The sequence below is a fragment of the Triturus cristatus genome, chromosome 12, assembly GCF_964204655.1.
Source record: "Triturus cristatus chromosome 12, aTriCri1.1, whole genome shotgun sequence".
In the NCBI taxonomy this organism is placed as follows: domain Eukaryota; kingdom Metazoa; phylum Chordata; class Amphibia; order Caudata; family Salamandridae; genus Triturus; species Triturus cristatus.
In genome coordinates, this window is record NC_140595.1 from 34,278,295 (window position 1) to 34,297,993 (window position 19,699).

General features: G+C 52.0%; 1 protein-coding gene across 7 annotated transcripts in view; it reads right to left on the bottom strand.

The window, feature by feature from the left end:
• Positions 1-19,699, bottom strand: part of LOC146772321 (ectoderm-neural cortex protein 1-like) — a 172,064-nt gene that overhangs the window by 47,794 nt on the left and 104,571 nt on the right. Inside the window, exon 1 of one of the 7 annotated variants that reach the window (XM_085639145.1) lies at positions 15,509-15,634. The exons of the other annotated variants lie outside the window; for them this stretch is intronic. The gene's annotated coding sequence lies outside the window, so the exon portion shown is untranslated. Of the gene's footprint in view, positions 1-15,508; positions 15,635-19,699 lie in introns of those variants that run through there. 7 annotated transcript variants of the gene reach the window in all.

Here is a 19,699-nt window from a genome sequence, read left to right on the forward strand (position 1 = left end):
GCCTCGGTTAGGATTATTACTACTTTGCTTTCCATGTAGATCCACTGCTGCAACGATGCACATTTTCGAAATACTTTGGTTCCACCGTTTTCAGGTCGAGCCTAGCGCAGTGTGCATGCGCTGCCCTAGGAGATTACCTTTTGGAATCGGTCTGCACTCTCCTAACGCTCATGCCTGTTGCGGCATCCACCTTGTGGGAGCCTTCAGCGGCACAGGGGCCATCTGTTTTTAATTAGCGTGGCTGTGCTTGTTTACATTTGCCTGTCTTGCGGTCGCTTTCACCACAATGGGGTCTGCTCGCTGCCTGCCAGGACCGTTTGTTCCCATTTGAAGTATCTGTGAGGATATAATGTTTATGAACAAGCATCTCTCAGGCACTTTTTTCACACTGACACGAGCAGCGGCAGCCCTCCTTTATGTCATGCGCATTTTCCGCTGTTGTTTTGCTTCCGTTTTATACCTCTAGTTTTAGTTTTGTTCTCTTCCCTTAATTATCTTGTTTCCTTTCACGGACCGTGGAAAATGCAGCTTTTGATGTCAGTGTCCGACACAAGTTTGCGCCGCTAAGCGCTAAAGCAAGAGAAAACTTTCCGATTTTCGTAACTGTTTCAGTCATACATGACAGCGTTTTTCATGCGTTCACATTTATAGCATGCCCAGTGCACTTATTCTGAGTGTGCAGATCTTAATTGTGCTTGGATTTTGGAGCCAGATTAATTGACTAGGCGTGCAGGAATTGTTTTGCGCCGCATCCCTAGTAAATACTTTATTTTGCCTTACGCACAACGCTTAGAGGACCATAATGCTACCCTTACAAAACTATTGTAGTAATCCCAACTTCAGCGACCACTACCTCATAGGTCTTGCTTGGCCATAAAATTCAGCTCTCCTCCTACGTCCCAGAGTATGACTCAAGCAAAGCAGGACTACCACGCACAGTTCTGCTCTGTCTTATCATAGGTAAGCCTTGTTCCTGCACCTGGTGTTGGAACTCAAGAAACAATTTAGCCAGGTGGTAATTCAGCCAGGTAAAATCGCATGAGGTTTTTTTTTTAAGTAAAAGCAGCTCCCACGGCTGGTCACCTGATTTGTTTGTCTTTAATGCTCCCCTCCCGTCAGACCTCATATGCCCCTTCACGCCCCACACCCCCTTCCTCCACCCCTACTCCACAAAGAGGCCCCCGCAGCTCACTCTCTGTTACACACCCCATTACCAGAGGCTAGGGAGGGACAGAGAAAACCGAAGAAGGCGATGACCATCCTATGACCTTCTTTTTATGACACACAAGTGGCAACAGAAATAAACCCAAGTACGCACACTTTACACCACTAATATCTCAAAACCATATAGAGAACAGGAGCAAACACAATGATAAGTAATCATGCAGTTACACACAACCAGATACAGAGCCAGCTAACCAACAGTAATGGCAGATCAAGGCCAGATCAACAGCAAAGAGTTTGCACAGAGCACAAAACGAGGCATCTACACTGAACCTTACGAGTATTTTCACACACATGCCTAGTAGGGTATCCAAAGAAGTATGATTTTAATCCCTCTGTGTACATTGTATACTGCACAAGGGGTAGTTGACACCCCTCACGTCTAGAGCGCCCTGTCTAGTAAGGTTAGGCTGCCATACATGTGCCTTCACTGCTAATGCGCGTAAACCACTGTTACAGGGGGCTTTAAGAGGGCCGGCTCCTGCCGGCGCTCAGCACCGCCAGTTTTAAAAAGCAGGTGCTAAGGTCATATCGAGCTCTCCATTTATGCCCTCACCCTCTGGGTGGAAAAAAAAATCTTAACTCTGCAGCAGTTCACGGTTTTAATTGTAACTTGTTTTTTTTATTATTCTGTACTGCGCAAACTTTACCCAAATATATTGGAGCATTTTACATTGGCACCAGTTGAATTACAAAAAGACAACGATCATGTCATTTTTAGTAGGCACGGGGATTGTCCAGATTCACAGAAATGTTAGCCAGTACCGAGACTCGAGTGTGCTTTTCACGCCAGCTCCAAGGTCGGCAATTCTAGCCTTACGCCACAACTTTGCCCACAAGATCTAAACAATTTTCAGTGGTATATACAGCGAAGCCATAGTTGTTGCTTATCTATCTTATGCAATCAACAACCATTCACAAAGGCAATAGTCCTGTTTGTTGTAGGTGTAACGTCACTTGTTGTCTTATATATCTGCTTGCAATGACAGAAGCAGCAAAATACCTGTCAAGTGGCACACTGCTAAGCACAGATTTTTAGCTTAAAGTGTTTAAGCCACACCCATAATTATGTCTGTCATGCCCATTTGAGAGACCCACCCCCAGTTTTTTCATCCCACGTAAAGCCCTGCTGCTGAAGTCCTGTGTCGATGTTGGCTAACATAACGAGAAGCGCCAGTCGCAGCTTTTGTGTCAGGGAAACGCCATAGTGTGAACACGTGTTCGTTGTTTTATTAATACATATAATATTTTACACACTACCAGGGTATGTCCTAGTACCAATCTGTGTGAGTTTATAAACTACACATTACGTTTCAGTAACAACAAAATTTTGTGGTAGAAAGGTTCCTGCTTGTTTCACACAAAGCCATATTTAAAGATGATATAACTTAGTCAGCAAAGCCCGGGACAATGGGCCCCTATTTACAAGGGTGTTGCTATAATTTACGTGCTCCAGTTAATTCCTGGACAAAATTAAGTCACACTTCCTAACAGCAAAATCTTTCTAGATCGGGCCCTGCGCCACTACCCGGTACAGTGGGGTAACCGGACAGCCTGTATGTGGCTGTCAAACTGTATACACCGTAAAAATGTAACGCGCCAGCCATCATTTGCTTTAAGTACAGTTTCTGAAAACCAGTTTAATTTTCCTGCAGCTTCATTGACCTTTGAACCCACAAATATATGACCTGGTCTGGGTGTCTGCGACCTGTACCCTTCTTTGCTTCAGGGAGCTGTTTGTTTCACTTCAGGGCAGCTTTCTGCTGTAAGTGAGCTGCATGGGTAAACACTTATAAGGTCCAAAGGCAAGACCTATTGGCTATGCCAATGCTTGTTTAACTTTACTATGTCCTGTGAGTCGGGCACCACAATACCAAGGCACGAAATATCGCGCTGCAAAAATGCCCAACTGAGCACACTGACTGCCACTACAGCCTGAAGGGAAGTATACATACTATACATATACGTAAGTTAGATTACCTATACTTCACACCACAGCTAGGTACCTTGAAGATATAGGTAGGTAGACGTGGAGATATAGGTAGGTAGACGTGGAGTTAACAGTAAACCTACACGTATGTTTTTACACTTACCTTCATAATATAGAGGTGGTTGTACGTGTTTCTGGTGAAATACACACTTATAGAAAGTGGTTCATCCATCTTGATCATGACAATTTTTTTATACCCATGGCATCCTCCCACTTTACTCTTTAAACTTTTACTTTCATTACTTTCCCTTACCCCTTCTACGTTTGCCCTTCTTTTACCCTCTCCCATTCTTTTCTTTAATACCCATATATTTTGTAAGCTCCCGCTTTACTCCTTTTTTATTACTTTTACTACTTTTCCCTTCCCATTTACATTTCTCCGTCCAATACATGCCCCCCGTTATATTTCCTCTTTCAATTCCCTCCGCCTCTGTCCCCACCCTTCCCTTTCTTTAATATCCCGTTTTACTCTTATTTTTACTTCTGCCATTCCCATCTTTATTTTCCCAATCCCATACACTCCCCACTCTTACCTGATCACCTCTCTCTCAATGACGTGTGTCTTTTCCATGAAAACTTACTATTTTTGTAGAAAAGGCATTTCATCATTTTGGAATTTCTCAATTTCGTCAAGCTAACTTTCCTCATGTTGGAAAAATAACAAAATGCCCGTGAACCACAGTAGGAGTCCATATGCTGGAGTTGATCTTTTTGCAAGATACTATTAATAACTATTTTTGTGATAAAGACCCCCCCCTCCCCCTCCCCCCCCCCCAAGGAACTATATACAAATATTACTATAGCGAGAGGCCTGCCGTGCTTGGACCCAGCCTGGATTCACTCTTCAGACACAAAAGGGGGCTGTTTGTCTCGAATCCGGCACAGGTGGAAACGTCGCTTCCGCTCTCTCGGCGGAGACGGATCCGGTGACACTCAGTCCCTCATGCCGCGGAGTGACGCTGAGCGACAGGCTCAGAAGAACCGGTTCATGCTGCCAGACGGAAGCAACAGAAGGCCTTTGTGTTGACACGGAAAGCACGCAGGGGGTAAGATCACAGCCCTACCTGTGATGAGCAAAGGGGCTCAGGTACTTGCAGCTGAGTGACTCACTCCTCAGGTATGCCCCACACTCACAGGCACTGAACCGGCTCAGCCTTCTCACCGAAAGAGGACTGCGGAGCGTGACCTGGGAATCACCCCTGCCCATGGCCAGGGGTCCCATACCACCCTGGAGTGATACAGTAGATTGCCTGGACCTTATCTGCCCAATCTCAGATCCCAGATCGTGAAACTACCACGGGAGACACAGAACTACACTTCACACCGATTCAGGTGACCGCCGGTCCCTTACAGCGTTCAGTGCACATGTAGCTGGAAGGGACCGGTAAAGGCTGATACGCACTTGCAGAGGTGCGCCGAGGGCTGTAGAACAGAACTGAGGGGCATCAACAGAGCTGTGCAAGGGTCTCAGCAGAGGGTAACAACAGCTGTGCAAGGCTCTCAGCAAAGCAGGACGGAGGTGCATCAACAGAGCTGTGCAAGGGTCTCAGCAGAGCAGGACGGAGGTGCATCAACAGAGCTGTGCGTGGGTCTCAGCAGAGGGCAGTATGGCAGGATGCAGGGGCATCAACAGAGCTGTGCAAGGGTCTCAGCAGAGGGTAACAACAGCTGTGCAAGAGTCTCAGCAGAGCAGGACGGAGGTGCATCAGCAGAGCTGTGCAAGGGTCTCAGCAGAGCAGGACGGAGGTGCATCAACAGAGCTGTGCGTGGGTCTCAGCAGAGGGTAACAACAGCTGTGCAAGAGTCTCAGCAGAGCAGGACGGAGGTGCATCAGCAGAGCTGTGCAAGGGTCTCAGCAGAGCAGGACGGAGGTGCATCAACAGAGCTGTGCGTGGGTCTCAGCAGAGGGCAGTATGGCAGGATGGAGGGGCATCAACAGAGCTGTGCGAGGGTCTCAGCAGAGGGCAGGATGGAGGTCCATGAACAGGGCTGTGCATGGGTCTCAGCAGAGGGCAGTGTTGCAGGATGGAGGGGCATCAACAGAGCTGTGCAAGGGTCTCAGCAGAGGGCAGTATGGCAGGATGGAGGGGCATCAACAGAGCTGTGCAAGGGTCTCAGCAGAGCAGGACGGAGGTGCATCAACAGAGCTGTGCGTGGGTCTCAGCAGAGGGCAGTATGGCAGGATGGAGGGGCATCAACAGAGCTGTGCGAGGGTCTCAGCAGAGGGCAGGATGGAGGTCCATGAACAGGGCTGTGCATGGGTCTCAGCAGAGGGCAGTGTTGCAGGATGGAGGGGCATCAACAGAGCTGTGCAAGGGTCTCAGCAGAGGGCAGTATGGCAGGATGGAGGGGCATCAACAGAGCTGTGCAAGGGTCTCAGCAGAGGGCAGTATGGCAGGATGGAGGGGCATCAACAGAGCTGTGCAAGGGTCTCAGCAGAGGGCAGTATGGCAGGATGGAGGGGCATCAACAGAGCTGTGCAAGTGTCTCAGCAGAGCAGGATGGAGGCCCATGAACAGAGCTGTGCGTGGGTATCAGCAGAGCAGGATTGAGGTCCATGAACAGGGCTGTGCGTGGGTCTCAGCAGAGCCATTCAAAGGTGCACAGATACCCCTGTACGTAGGCCTCCGGCAGGAGCTGTGGAGGAGATCTGAGATGTATAATCAGACCCGCCCGGAGTGAGGCAGCCGGTCAGGAATGAGGTGCACCAGGAGAGCTGCGCGTGGGTCTCACTCCCAGGGTATTAGAAAGGGATTCAGGGGCACCGCAGGGGCTTTGCGAGGGGCGCAGAAATCGAAGAACCATGGACATCAGAGCAGGATTGATTCACATTAGAAGAGCAGTGCCTGGGTTTTGTACTAACAGCCACAAAGCGCCGAGAAGCATTTCTGGACCTTTCAGGCGTGGATGCTTGATGGAGTGATTCACACAGTGTTCGTGCAACACGGTGTGTGTTTGTACATTTTCACCCTCCTGTGGGACGCTGTCACTAGTGTGTAGTGCATAATAGTGAGCAGGCGCGCAACACCCATTGGACTCAAGGGGCTTCAGCCCCCCCTCCCCCCCCCCCCCCCCAAGATCACAACCTCTCCTACAAGCCAGAGCACTGCAACGTGACAAGAGCTCATTCCCTGTAGTTCCTCTAGCAATAGCGCCAACCACTGAATGAATTCGAGCCCTGCCCTCCCGCTAAAGGTCACCGCTGACTCCTATAATGTGATCTACCACACAGGAACTGGACTGAATGCACGGAGGGGTTTCCTTGAGTGCACACGACTCATTTGAATAAACCACTGGAGGGGAAACATCCCTAACCCTGGGTTACTACTATCCTATGTCAAGCGCTGCAATGCTTCGTCAGGTGTAGTAAGCGCTATACAAATGCAATTACAGTACAATGTCTGACGCCACGCTTCACCCCTTGCTCGCCAACTGCTCCTTTGACTAGCCTCTGCAAGGGCACCCCAAAAGCGCATGTGCTCCTCCTGTAAGAAATACTCAAACAGTGTCCCGTCTTCCTTGCCGCCCTTGAAGCGCTACATAAAGTAGTGGCGGGACCAGGATGCAAAAGGAGCAGGGCGGTAAGAAAAGCCTCGATCTCCATATTATAAATGCCAGGTACCCAATTTTTTTTAAGCGTTAGACCTTGAGTTTCACCTCCATTTGTGGCACTTTAGAAGGCACCTCGAAGCTCTCTAGAAAGGCGAAACATCCTTTCACAAAGATGCTCGGGGCGGTGGGCTCCTTGGGCAGTGGGGTGCAGGGCAGACCCCAGAGTTTTGCCTGGACATGTCCGGACCTCACACAGTCGCCCCAATGTCCTCCCAGATGCAAAGGGCCCCCTCCTTTGGCCACTGGTGCCCCAGGGCATGAATGGCCGGCTCTGGGCATGTCTGGGCAGCACAGCTGTAGAGCAGGGTATGGGGTCACTTCAGCATCTGTTCCGCTGCCCCCTTGGGAGGAGGGGCTCCTGGAATGTGTCTCTTTTCTGGCAAGAGGCGCTGCCTATTAGGATGAACTTGCTTAAATACTATAGGGTTTCTCTATGGGCAGCTTTATAAAACAAGCATTTGCAATGCAGTAGGTCTCCCATTTACGGGAGTTTGAGCTATTGGCATTGTACATGGCAAAGCCATTTTTTTATGTTTTGGGTTTTAAAACATAAAGGCATTGTCATTACTCATAGCATAAACTCTCGCAAACGCGAGACCTATTGCATTGCAAATGCTTGTTTATGTTTGATCTGCTTAGCTGGGACGCTGTTCTGATAATGAATTTGCTCCTTCTCTCCAGCTTTACATCGGAAGTAGGAGTGCACTTGTAGCTTTCTGAAAAGCTGTCAAGCGGGGGCTCGAGTGGGCAGACTGTCACTCTTCGAGGGAAGGATGGTTGTGAGGAATGTGCGCCGCTGTTTCTCTGTTCACACAGCTCTCCATTGCTTGCTCTCAAAGCCCGATAAGGACTATGATTGAGGGGTGCAGATTCTGCTTGCTCATGTTGTACCTAAACAGGACGTCCTAGATGGAGCAACAGATCTTTGACTAAACAATAAGCTCTTCAAAACAAGCCCAAAGAAGGGGGACGGCGGAGATTTCAAAAATGACAATTCAAATAATGTAAGCGTTAGTAAAGGCTACAAGTCTGCCTTTTTAATCAAAGGATTTATTATAGATAAGAGAGTTTGCGCATGTGAGTGCCTTTGGGGAAATGTGTGAATGGCTGTGCAAATCTATTATTGGGTGTGCATAGATGGATATATGAGCAAGTCACTCATGGAAGGATGGTTGAATAGATAGTTGAGTATTTGCAAGAGTAAATGAGGTACAATTATACGAGTGCATGAATGAATGAAAGGGTGGCTGAGTGCATGGACAAGCGAGTGAATATAAATGAGTGCTACCTGGGTAGATTAGTGGATTATTAGGAGAACGCATAGATCACGGACTGGTGAATGTATGGAGTGATTACTAAGTATGCGAACATCAATGGATGAATAATTTAATGAGTGCATGGATGGACAAGAGCGCAAGTAGAGGAGACTGGATGGTTATATATGAGTTAGTGAGTGAATGGACATATTTACAAGGATGAATGAGTGGGTGGATGAATGACTGGGTGGATGAATGACTGGATGGATTGCTCGATGCATAAGGTTATCCTGAGTTGTTGCAGTTTGTGGCAGAGGAAGCTACAAGGTTGGTAGGATATGTAAGACGGGACAATCCAAACCAAATAACACAAGTAAAAGAGAACAGCAGGCTATTCAGAGGCTGTGTATGTGCCCCTAACACACTTTGGACCCAGCTCCATCTCTGTCACATGAACTATTGTGATGCCAACCACCTCTCATTAGGGGTTAGACTGGGTCATAACATTATTTGATCACATGTTCATTCAAACTGTAACCTCTTGACAGAGCGCACATAATTGTCACATGTGCAACTTGTAATTACCATACACCGGCGGCTATCAAAATACCACCAAATTCAAGAAAAGGAAATACTGTATTTACAGGACGGGGAGTGGGGGGGGAGGTGGAGTGGGGGGGGAGGTGGGGGGGAGGTGGGGGGGAGGTGGGGGGGAGGTGGTGGGGGAGGTGGAGTGGGGGGGGAGGTGGGGGGGAGTTGGGGGGGTGGGGTTGTAGACAGCACAGTGAAGGGGAGATGCTAGGAAATTATTGGAGAAAGTAAAAATAGCGTAGAAGAGGAAGGATGTATGAGATCTTACCAATATTTAGTATTGTCAGAACTGAAACAATTTTAATTATGTTTAATCACATCAAAATCATTGTTTTTACTCACGGATGGTTTCATTTTTTGTGGAGTTTTATATAGCGCGAACTAGACACAAAGGTATCAGAGCGCTTTACATGAGCACCAGTTATGTTACAGACTGATTTGAACTGCTAACCACCATTGGCAACGCGAGTAGGTCAGGCTTGTTTGAATCGCATGTTCTGTGTGATAGGTCTGTATGCAATAGCACAATTCACAGAGGAGTGACTTAAACACTCGAAATTGTTACTGGAAGTGTGTCATTTCACATTAGAATGTCACTCATAACTGAAACCATAGAAACAATAACAAATAGGAATTAAAAGGCCAGTCTGGGAGAAGTCTGGTCTCCAGCTCTGCCCTTGCTGTCCTAGGCTTACTGTCCTATATGCCCCAGGCACGAGCATCTGTTGTGTTCTGGACACATCTGTGCACCTCAATGGCATAACATAGCCCCCCCTCCACCCGCCAGACCCTGGCCTAAAACCTCTTGACTGAGTCCGGAGGGGGCCCCTCCCGGTACTTTGCAGAGTGTGGGGCGTGGCTCAAGTTTTGTTACATCACGGGTGCGCCTCAAGCACGTGCAAGGCTCCGGCACTGAAGGCGCGCGTGACATGCCTCCAGTGTGTTTGCGTGTAGCGGGTCTAAATGCACAGTTTATGTGCAAGCTGTGTGTTTTGTTCTGTGAATGCCTGGGTGTGTTTATTTGTGTGCGCGCCTCTTTATGTGGCAAGGCGCCCCTTCTACTTGTATATATGGTGCGCTACGAGCCCGTGCTGGTTTGTGAAGAATTCCATCTAAGGCTGTTGAGATAATTCAGTGGCATTCATGCCACCGGATATGCTTGCAGGTCACCGGTTCGAATTCCAGGCAGATAAAAGAAGTGTGCCTAAAAGCTATTCAAGTTATGATATGTGCTACATACACAGCAATTATTGAAATGAAACGCAGGGGTGCATCCTTGTGTTATATTTTAACTAGTATTTTGTATGAGTACTCGTGACCCAACAGCATGGTAGTGTTGATCGCTCATAATTTACTAACAAAAGCAAATGATATCAATGCATGTTCTAATTAAGATTGAAGTAGGTTGTCACGCTGCAAAGGAATGACTGAAGGGTTGTTGTTCAATTACACAGTCGCTCATGAAATATTTAAGTTACAAGCAGGAAGTGGGATAAGGGAGGGGGTGGCAAATGGTGTGCACTTTCGCGGCCGCTTTGATGTTCTCAGTGGCCGCGCGGCTCACTGAGAACATCAAAGCGGCCGCGAAAGTGATCAGCAGGCTGCCAAATGGTGCGCGCGCCCGGCGCACATGCACTGTAGTTGGCGGCCTGAAAGCACTGGTTTGCACTTCCAAATCCCCCTTTTACAAAAGCTCTCGTGAGAGCAGCGCTAAAGCGCTGGCTCAGGCGAGACCTAAACAGGAATTAAGAGACCAAAAATAGACAATTTATGATCAATTAAGGGCATTTTAAGTTTTTTAACTGCTTCTGTGAGAGGTCAGCCCATATTTCAACCATTTAAATCAGCAGTTCTCATCCTTCGCTCTCAAGTGTTTGGGGGCAGACCTGCCTATTTTATATGGAACAGGACGCACAGGTGAGTTTTATTGTTCTAATAGTGACAATTTTACGCCCACATAGAAAGTTTCTCTTAGAATGGTAAAACATGACACCAGTGCTGTCATTGTTTTTGTTTTTAATGCTCTTAGCAGCCTGTCCTCTGATGTTCTAAAGTTACAAGCCATGAAATCTTTTTTCTTATTGGTTGCAGGTAATTATTTTACCACAGCGAGCAAATTATCTATTTACTACTCACATAGAACGTTCTTTGTTTTTAAATGCATAAAAACCCATCGCTGGCTCTGCCGAATGCTGGGGTTACCTAGTTTTCATTCCACCTCGTGCCGCTTTCTTCCACACTTCCCGTCTTTATCTCATGAACACCGGGGCTGCCTGGTCTTGATTCCACCTCCTGCCTCTTTCTTTCTCCACCCCACACTTCCTGTCTCTTTATCTCATAAATACCGGGGCTGCCTGGTCTTGATTCCACCTCCTGCCTCTTTCTTTCTCCACCCCTTCACCTCCTGTTTCTTTATCTCATGAATACCGAGTCTGCCTGGTCTTGATTCCACTTCATGGCTCTTTCTTCCATCCCCTACACTTCCAGTGTCTCTTTCTCACGGTTGGAATTCTTTCTTTCCACCTCTTCTGTCCTGCTCTCTGTGGCTCTTTCTGGCCCTCTCTTGCTCTCCCCGGTTTTTAATGGGCCCCAGTGGCATAACGAAACTTGAAAGGGCCCCCTGCAAGGTACATGGAGGGTCCTCAGCTCTGGATTTAATCAGCAGCTCTGTGACCAGAGTACCGTCCTGAGGGGCCCCCCCCAGTACCGTGGGGGGCTTGTGTTACGCCACTGCTGGGTCCTCTTTGGCTCCTTCTGGCCCTCTCCTGCTCTCTCTGCCTCTCTCTTGCTCTCTCCGGCCCTCTCCTGCTCTCGCTGCCTCTCTCTTGCTCTCTCTGGCCCTCTCCTGCTCTCTCTGCCTCTCTCTTGCTCTCTCTGGCCCTCTCCTGCTCTCTCTGCCTCTCTCTTGCTCTCTCTGGCCCTCTCCTGCTCTCTCTGCCTCTCTCTTGCTCTCTCTGGCCCTCTCCTGCTCTCTCTGCCTCTCTCTTGCTCCCTCTGCCTCTCTCCTGCTCTCTCTGCCTCTCTCTTCCTCTCTCCGGCCCTCTCCTGCTCTCTCTGCCTCTCTCTTGCTCTCTCCGGCCCTCTCCTGCTCTCGCTGCCTCTCTCTTGCTCTCTCCGGCCCTCTCCTGCTCTCTCTGCCTCTCTCTTGCTCCTTCTGCCGCTCTCCTGCTCTCTCTGCCTCTCTCTTGCTCCTTCTGCCGCTCTCCTGCTCTCTCTGCCTCTCTCTTGCTCTCTCTGGCCCTCTCCTGCTCTCTCTGCCTCTCTCTTGCTCTCTCTGGCCCTCTCCTGCTCTCTCTGCCTCTCTCTTGCTCTCTCTGGCCCTCTCCTGCTCTCTCTGCCTCTCTCTTGCTCCCTCTGCCTCTCTCCTGCTCTCTCTGCCTCTCTCTTGCTCCCTCTGCCTCTCTCCTGCTCTCTCTGCCTCTCTCTTGCTCTCTCCGGCCCTCTCCTGCTCTCTCTGCCTCTCTCTTGCTCTCTCTGGCCCTCTCCTGCTCCCTCTGCCTCTCTCTTGCTCCCTCTGCCTCTCTCCTGCTCTCTCTGCCTCTCTCCTGCTGTCTCTGCCTCTCTCTTGCTCTCTCCGGCCCTCTCCTGCTCTCTCTGCCTCTCTCTTGCTCTCTCCGGCCCTCTCCTGCTCTCTCTGCCTCTCTCTTGCTCTCTCCGGCCCTCTCCTGCTCTCTCTGCCTCTCTCTTGCTCTCTCCGGCCCTCTCCTGCTCTCTCTGCCTCTCTCTTGCTCTCTCCGGCCCTCTCCTGCTCTCTCTGCCTCTCTCTTGCTCTCTCCGGCCCTCTCCTGCTCTCTCTGCCTCTCTCTTGCTCTCTCTGGCCCTCTCCTGCTCTCTCTGCCTCTCTCTTGCTCTCTCTGGCCCTCTCCTGCTCTCTCTGCCTCTCTCTTGCTCTCTCTGGCCCTCTCCTGCTCTCTCTGCCTCTCTCTTGCTCCCTCTGCCTCTCTCCTGCTCTCTCTGCCTCTCTCTTGCTCTCTCCGGCCCTCTCCTGCTCTCTCTGACTCTCTCTTGCTCTCTCCGGCCCTCTCCTGCTCTCGCTGCCTCTCTCTTGCTCTCTCCGGCCCTCTCCTGCTCTCTCTGCCTCTCTCTTGCTCCTTCTGCCGCTCTCCTGCTCTCTCTGCCTCTCTCTTGCTCCTTCTGCCGCTCTCCTGCTCTCTCTGCCTCTCTCTTGCTCTCTCTGGCCCTCTCCTGCTCTCTCTGCCTCTCTCTTGCTCTCTCTGGCCCTCTCCTGCTCTCTCTGCCTCTCTCTTGCTCTCTCTGGCCCTCTCCTGCTCTCTCTGCCTCTCTCTTGCTCTCTCTGGCCCTCTCCTGCTCTCTCTGCCTCTCTCTTGCTCCCTCTGCCTCTCTCCTGCTCTCTCTGCCTCTCTCTTGCTCCCTCTGCCTCTCTCCTGCTCTCTCTGCCTCTCTCTTGCTCTCTCCGGCCCTCTCCTGCTCTCTCTGCCTCTCTCTTGCTCTCTCTGGCCCTCTCCTGCTCCCTCTGCCTCTCTCTTGCTCCCTCTGCCTCTCTCCTGCTCTCTCCGGCCCTCTCCTGCTCTCTCTGCCTCTCTCTTGCTCTCTCCGGCCCTCTCCTGCTCTCTCTGCCTCTCTCTTGCTCTCTCCGGCCCTCTCCGGCCCTCTCCTGCTCTCTCTGCCTCTCTCTTGCTCTCTCCGGCCCTCTCCTGCTCTCTCTGCCTCTCTCTTGCTCTCTCCGGCCCTCTCCTGCTCTCTCCGCCTCTCTCTTGCTCTCTCCGGCCCTCTCCTGCTCTCTCTGCCTCTCTCTTGCTCTCTCTGGCCCTCTCCTGCTCTCTCTGCCTCTCTCTTGCTCTCTCTGGCCCTCTCCTGCTCTCTCTGCCTCTCTCTTGCTCTCTCTGGCCCTCTCCTGCTCTCTCTGCCTCTCTCTTGCTCCCTCTGCCTCTCTCCTGCTCTCTCTGCCTCTCTCTTGCTCTCTCCGGCCCTCTCCTGCTCTCTCTGCCTCTCTCTTGCTCTCTCCGGCCCTCTCCTGCTCTCGCTGCCTCTCTCTTGCTCTCTCCGGCCCTCTCCTGCTCTCTCTGCCTCTCTCTTGCTCCTTCTGCCGCTCTCCTGCTCTCTCTGCCTCTCTCTTGCTCTCTCTGGCCCTCCCCTGCTCTCTCTGCCTCTCTCTTGCTCTCTCTGGCCCTCTCCTGCTCTCTCTGCCTCTCTCTTGCTCTCTCTGGCCCTCTCCTGCTCTCTCTGCCTCTCTCTTGCTCTCTCTGGCCCTCTCCTGCTCTCTCTGCCTCTCTCTTGCTCCCTCTGCCTCTCTCCTGCTCTCTCTGCCTCTCTCTTGCTCCCTCTGCCTCTCTCTTGCTCTCTCCGGCCCTCTCCTGCTCTCTCTGCCTCTCTCTTGCTCTCTCTGGCCCTCTCCTGCTCCCTCTGCCTCTCTCTTGCTCCCTCTGCCTCTCTCCTGCTCTCTCTGCCTCTCTCTTGCTCTCTCCGGCCCTCTCCTGCTCTCTCTGCCTCTCTCTTGCTCTCTCCGGCCCTCTCCTGCTCTCTCTGCCTCTCTCTTGCTCTCTCCGGCCCTCTCCTGCTCTCTCTGCCTCTCTCTTGCTCTCTCCGGCCCTCTCCTGCTCTCGCTGCCTCTCTCTTGCTCTCTCCGGCCCTCTCCTGCTCTCTCTGCCTCTCTCTTGCTCCTTCTGCCGCTCTCCTGCTCTCTCTGCCTCTCTCTTGCTCCTTCTGCCGCTCTCCTGCTCTCTCTGCCCCTCTCTTGCTCTCTCTGGCCCTCTCCTGCTCTCTCTGCCTCTCTCTTGCTCTCTCTGGCCCTCTCCTGCTCTCTCTGCCTCTCTCTTGCTCTCTCTGGCCCTCTCCTGCTCTCTCTGCCTCTCTCTTGCTCCTTCTGCCGCTCTCCTGCTCTCGCGGCTCTTGGGCTATCTCTGCCTCTCTTTCCTGCTCTCTCTGGCACTCTCCAGCTATATTGCTCCCTCTTGCTCTCTCTGCCCCTCTCGGTTCTTGGGCTCTCTCTAGATCGCCCCGGCCCTCTCTGGGTCTTTTACTCTCTCCGGCCCTCAGGTAATGTGCGATGTTGAAAGATCAGTCCCGGTTCCCAGAGTGCCGACGGCCACCGACTGGAACTCCGGACACAGAGAGCCCACTCCACAGAGAGCCCACTCCACAGAGAGCCCACTCCACAAGCGAGCTGACGTCCGCCACCGCACTATTTGCACTATCGCCTCGCCAGTACTCCGTTTAGCAACCTCCGAGGGATGAACGAGCGAGCTGCTCGAGTCAGAATCCAACCTGTGACCAATGGATGGAGTGCACATGCCAGCAGCAGGAGTAAAACCCACTGAGCTGTTCGACATGACAAAGGGAAAGTTGGAGTGGAAGTTTCTACAGCCTAGACTGCTGGAACACCTCTCACGTCTGAAAGCGCAGACTCATGATTAAGGGTTTTGAACGCATCACTGTGATGAGTCAGACAGACCTGGGCAGAGAGGATTGTGGGATACCCCCAGATGGTGAGATTTAAAGTGTCCGGCATGAGTCATGAGGGTGAGATGAGCGTCTGCTCTCCAGGCCGGACATTCAGGGGAATGACGCATGACACGGACTCCTCACGTCTGAGATCCATGGGCCCCTTGCACGGTCACTAGCGCCCCATGAATAAGATAATTGGCTAGCGCCCAGAAGCCTCGAGGCTTTTGTTTGGATGACACCACCGCCCCCCCCCCCATGCCCTGCTCGCCTTTTTGATTTTAAAAGACTCCCTTGGAGCGCTAAACCCTGACGTGGCTTTTTTCGGTCATATTGTCATCTCGGAATGACTAACATATCTGTGTTACACCCCCCCCCCACCCCCCCACAAAAACAACAACGACACGTCGACTCTAGTACTAGGGTGACCCACCTTCCGTAAATTTCACGGACAGTCCGTAATTTCGGCCGTCTGTCCGTTGTCCGTGAAGGATTCTTTAACGGACGCCATTTGTCCGTAATTTTAACCAGGCACCGGTCGCAACACCCTAAGCCGGCACAGCTTCCACCCACCTCCCTGCTTGACTCCGATGCAGTACCAAAGCTCAGATCCCCAGCAGCACTGGAGAGGCCCAGCGGGATGGCAACCCTCAAACCTTCAGCCCTTGATGAGCTGTTAAGAGGTGCTTGAAGGTGACTGAGAGGGAGGGGCTGCAGCTTCAGGCGCAGGGGCGTCTATTCAGATGCAAACAGCCCTGAATGCGTCATGTCTCTGCTATTTAGAGGGGCCTCACACATTCCCTTTCTGCCCAGGGCCCCAAACACCCTAGAACCGGCCCTGATTACACCAGGCAGCACGTGGTTCTCTTCACAGAGCTTAATTACTGTCACTAAATTGTAAGCAAACCTAAAAAAGAAATGGCGCAATCGCACCCACACTGATTTGGAGGACAATCAGTTAAATCAGTTCTCTTGGAGTATCTCCTTTCAGTACTGTACATCACAGTGGGGGATGGCAAAACTAACATTTTGGAAAGAGAGCCTGTCTTTTCGTTGTCCTGTCCAGGAGGGGGTGAGGATCCCTACCCCACCCTGGAAGAGACCAAGATCATACTAGAATACTGCATGCCCACCCCTGTGCCCACCCTGGTGGATCCTGTTCCCCCTCCTGTGATGGCTCCTGCCCCCCCCCATTGATGGCTCCTGTCCCTCCCCCATGTGGTGACTCCTGCCCCCCCCCCCCCCGCCTGTGATGGCTCCTGTCCCCACCCTGTGGTGGATCCTGTCTCCGCCCTGAGTGGCTTCTGTCCCAGTCCTGGAATGGCTCCTTCAGCGAGGGTGAAGTTCTTTATGGGCCTCTTCTCAAAAAGGCTCAGCTCAAAATTAATATGAAAAGTTGGGCGAGTGGGTAAGTGAAGGGATTAGTGAAAGGGTGAATGGACGAATGAAAGATTGAATAGATGATAATGAGAGAGGATGGATTGATGAGTGAGAGGAGGGATGGATGAGAGAAAAGGTAAATAGCTGAATGTATGGGTGGAAGGGTAGCTGGATGGGTAAAAGGGTGGATGGATGAGTGAAAGGATGGATGAGTGAAAAGGTGAATGATGAGTGAGTGGGTGGATGGATGAGTGAAATGATTGACGGATTGATGAATTGATAAGTGCAAGGGTGAATGGATGGACAGATGAGTGAAAAGGTGGGTATAAGGATGGATGAGTAAGTGAAAGGGAGGGTAGATGGACAAAAGGATGAATAGATGAGTGAAGGAGTGAAAGGATAGATGGATGAGAAAGGGTGGATGAGTGATAGGGTCAATGGATGGATTCATGAGTGGATGAGCAGATGGATGGGTGGGTGGATGGATGGAAGGAAGGATGGCTAAGTGAAAGGGTCGATAGAGAGAGAAAGGGAGAATGGATGACTGAAAAGGTGGATGGATGAGTAAGTGAAGGATGGCTGGATGGGTGAAAGGGTAAATGGCTGGATGGATGGGTAGAAGAGTGGATGGATGAGTGTACCAATGGATAGGGTGAAAGGGTGGATGGATGGATAATGGATTGATGAGTGAAAGAATGGATGAAGGGATGGATGAGTGAAATTATAGATGGAAGGATACATGGTGGATAGGTTTGCAAATGGTTGAATATGTGGGCTTACTTATATACTATTGCAGGACCTCCTCTGATGTGTCTGTAAAACGTATCTATTGTCCTGAAGTTTTGTCCTGAATTTTGACCTCTTGTCCTGAATTTGTGTCCTGAATTTTGACCCTTTGTCCTGAATTTTTACACTCACCGTCCTGAATTTGCACCAATGCCAGTTGGTCACCCTATCTAGTACATGCAATGGAAGGCCAGGCAAAGTCCGCCTTTTCATGGCATTTTGACTCGGACACAGGTAACTAGAAGGTGAGGGATGTTACGGTGCCTGGTTTTGTGTTTCATTTTCTCATACAGGAAGCGCGTAAGTGAGGCCTGTGCGTCTGACGCATCATTTAACACAATATCCGCGCGCACAGATCACAATAAACTCTGGGCTCAGTTTGTTCATTTTAAATTTGATACAACTCGTGCCACTGCCGTCAGCCGAATATATGTAGTTACTACGCATTCCGTTGCAACGCATGCCTTTACCACGCATTCGTTACAACGAAATGTTTTTTCTTCGCATTGCCCTTACCTCGATCTTGCCTTTACCCCACTTTTTCGTTTTTGGGGGGGAGACCCCCCCCAAGCCCCCTTTTCTTATTTTTTTTTTCCTTTTTCTTAGGTCTTCGCCGACACTAACGAAGGACTGACGCTTTTTTTTCCGACCAGGAAGACGTTTTTCCGTGATGACGTTGCTTGCGTGCTAAAGACGTCGTTGAAGCAATACGCGTTGTGAAGACGTTTACGAGGTAAGTGTACCGTTGTAAACGTATCATGTAGAAAATGCTTCGTGGTAAAGGCTGTTTCCCCCGACAGCCTATCTCCAAGCGCCTCTCATGTTTTGGCGTTAAAGGGTGATAGTTCATATGAGGACAAAATGATGTGCCCAGGGTCACACAATTTGGGCAAACAGTGATGCTGAGATTGAAAGTTAGATCTTCAGTCACCAGTTAGGTACGTGTCTATACCACCTAACAATGTTTGCAGGCTTCCCAGCAGTGAAATGCAGCTGGCTGCCAGGGTCGGGCATATCTGCGTGACATTCGTTAAATATGGTGCCCTTGGGACTCATGCCATTGCCAGGGTTGTACCGTGCCCATTCAAAGCTTGGCCCCGTGAAGCATGCCTTCTCATGCCCAACGGCCCTTGCTAGGATTGTGTCCAACGGGGAAATGTCTGTGCCTCTCGGACACCTGACGGAGTGCCCGCGGTGGTCAGTCACTATGCGTCCTTGCCCGGGCATGTCAGGGCACCTGGGGTCCATGCCCAGGCATGTCAGGGCACCCTCCATGCCCGGGCATCGGGGTCCATGTCCGAGCATGCTAGGAAAGGGGGGGTGTCGGGCGTTGGGGGGGTGTCGGGCGTTGCGGAAAGGGGGGGTCTCGGGCGTTGCGGAAAGGGGGGAGGGGGCGGCAGGGGAGGAGGGGGGAAGGGGGGAAGGGAGGAGGGGGGAAGGGGGGAAGGGAGGAGGGGGGGAAGGGGGGGAAGGGGGCAAGGGAGGAGGGGGGGAAGGGGGGAAGGGAGGAGGGGGGGAAGGGGGGAAGGGGGGAAGGGAGGAGGGGGGGAAGGGGGGAGGGGGGAGGAGGGGAGGGGGGAGAGGAGGGGAGGGGGGAGAGGAGGGGAGGAGGAGGGGAGGGGGGAGAGGAGGGGGGAAGGGGGGTGGGGGAGAGGAGGGGGGAAGGGGGGTGGGGGAGAGGAGGGGGGAAGGGGGGTGGGGGAGAGGAGGGGGGAAGGGGGGTGGGGGAGAGGAGGGGGGAAGGGGGGTGGGGAGAGGAGGGGGGAAGGGGGGTGGGGGAGAGGAGGGGGGAAGGGGGGTGGGGGAGAGGAGGGGGAAGGGGGGTGGGGGGAAGGGGGGTGCTGGTGAGCAGGCAGGCAGGGGGGCTGGGGGTGGGGTGCTGGTGAGCAGGCAGGCAGGGGGGCTGGGGGTGGGGTGCTGGTGGGCAGGCAGGCAGGGGGAGCGGGCGTTGGGGGCGGGGGGGCGGGCGTTGGGGCGGTGGTGGGGCAGGCATTGGGGGCGGTGGTGGGGCAGGCATTGGGGGCGGTGGTGGGGCGGGCATTGGGGGCGGTGGTGGGGCGGGCATTGGGGGCGGTGGTGGGGCGGGCATTGGGGGCGGTGGTGGGGCGGGCATTGGGGGCGGGGCCAGGCTGAGGAAACTCTGCCCACTGGCAATGGGACAGTTGCACATGGTCCATACCCATTCTCTGCTGGCACAACAGAGGTGCAATGCATTAGCGGGCGCATAGCTTGCCTCAGACTGGGCGCCTTCAGCAGACACTTGTCCAGTCACCCTGTGGAGGTGCACAGAAGCCCCGCCCATAGCAAAGACTGCTCACCCCCGGTGTGACTAGCCAGGGTACCTTGTTATAAACCCCCACAGAAAACGCACTCCGGGGTTCGGACCTCCTGTCCCATTGGGACAGTAGCAAACTCACAATCTCGGATTCCGGCAGAGGCCACAAAGCACTGTAGTCCA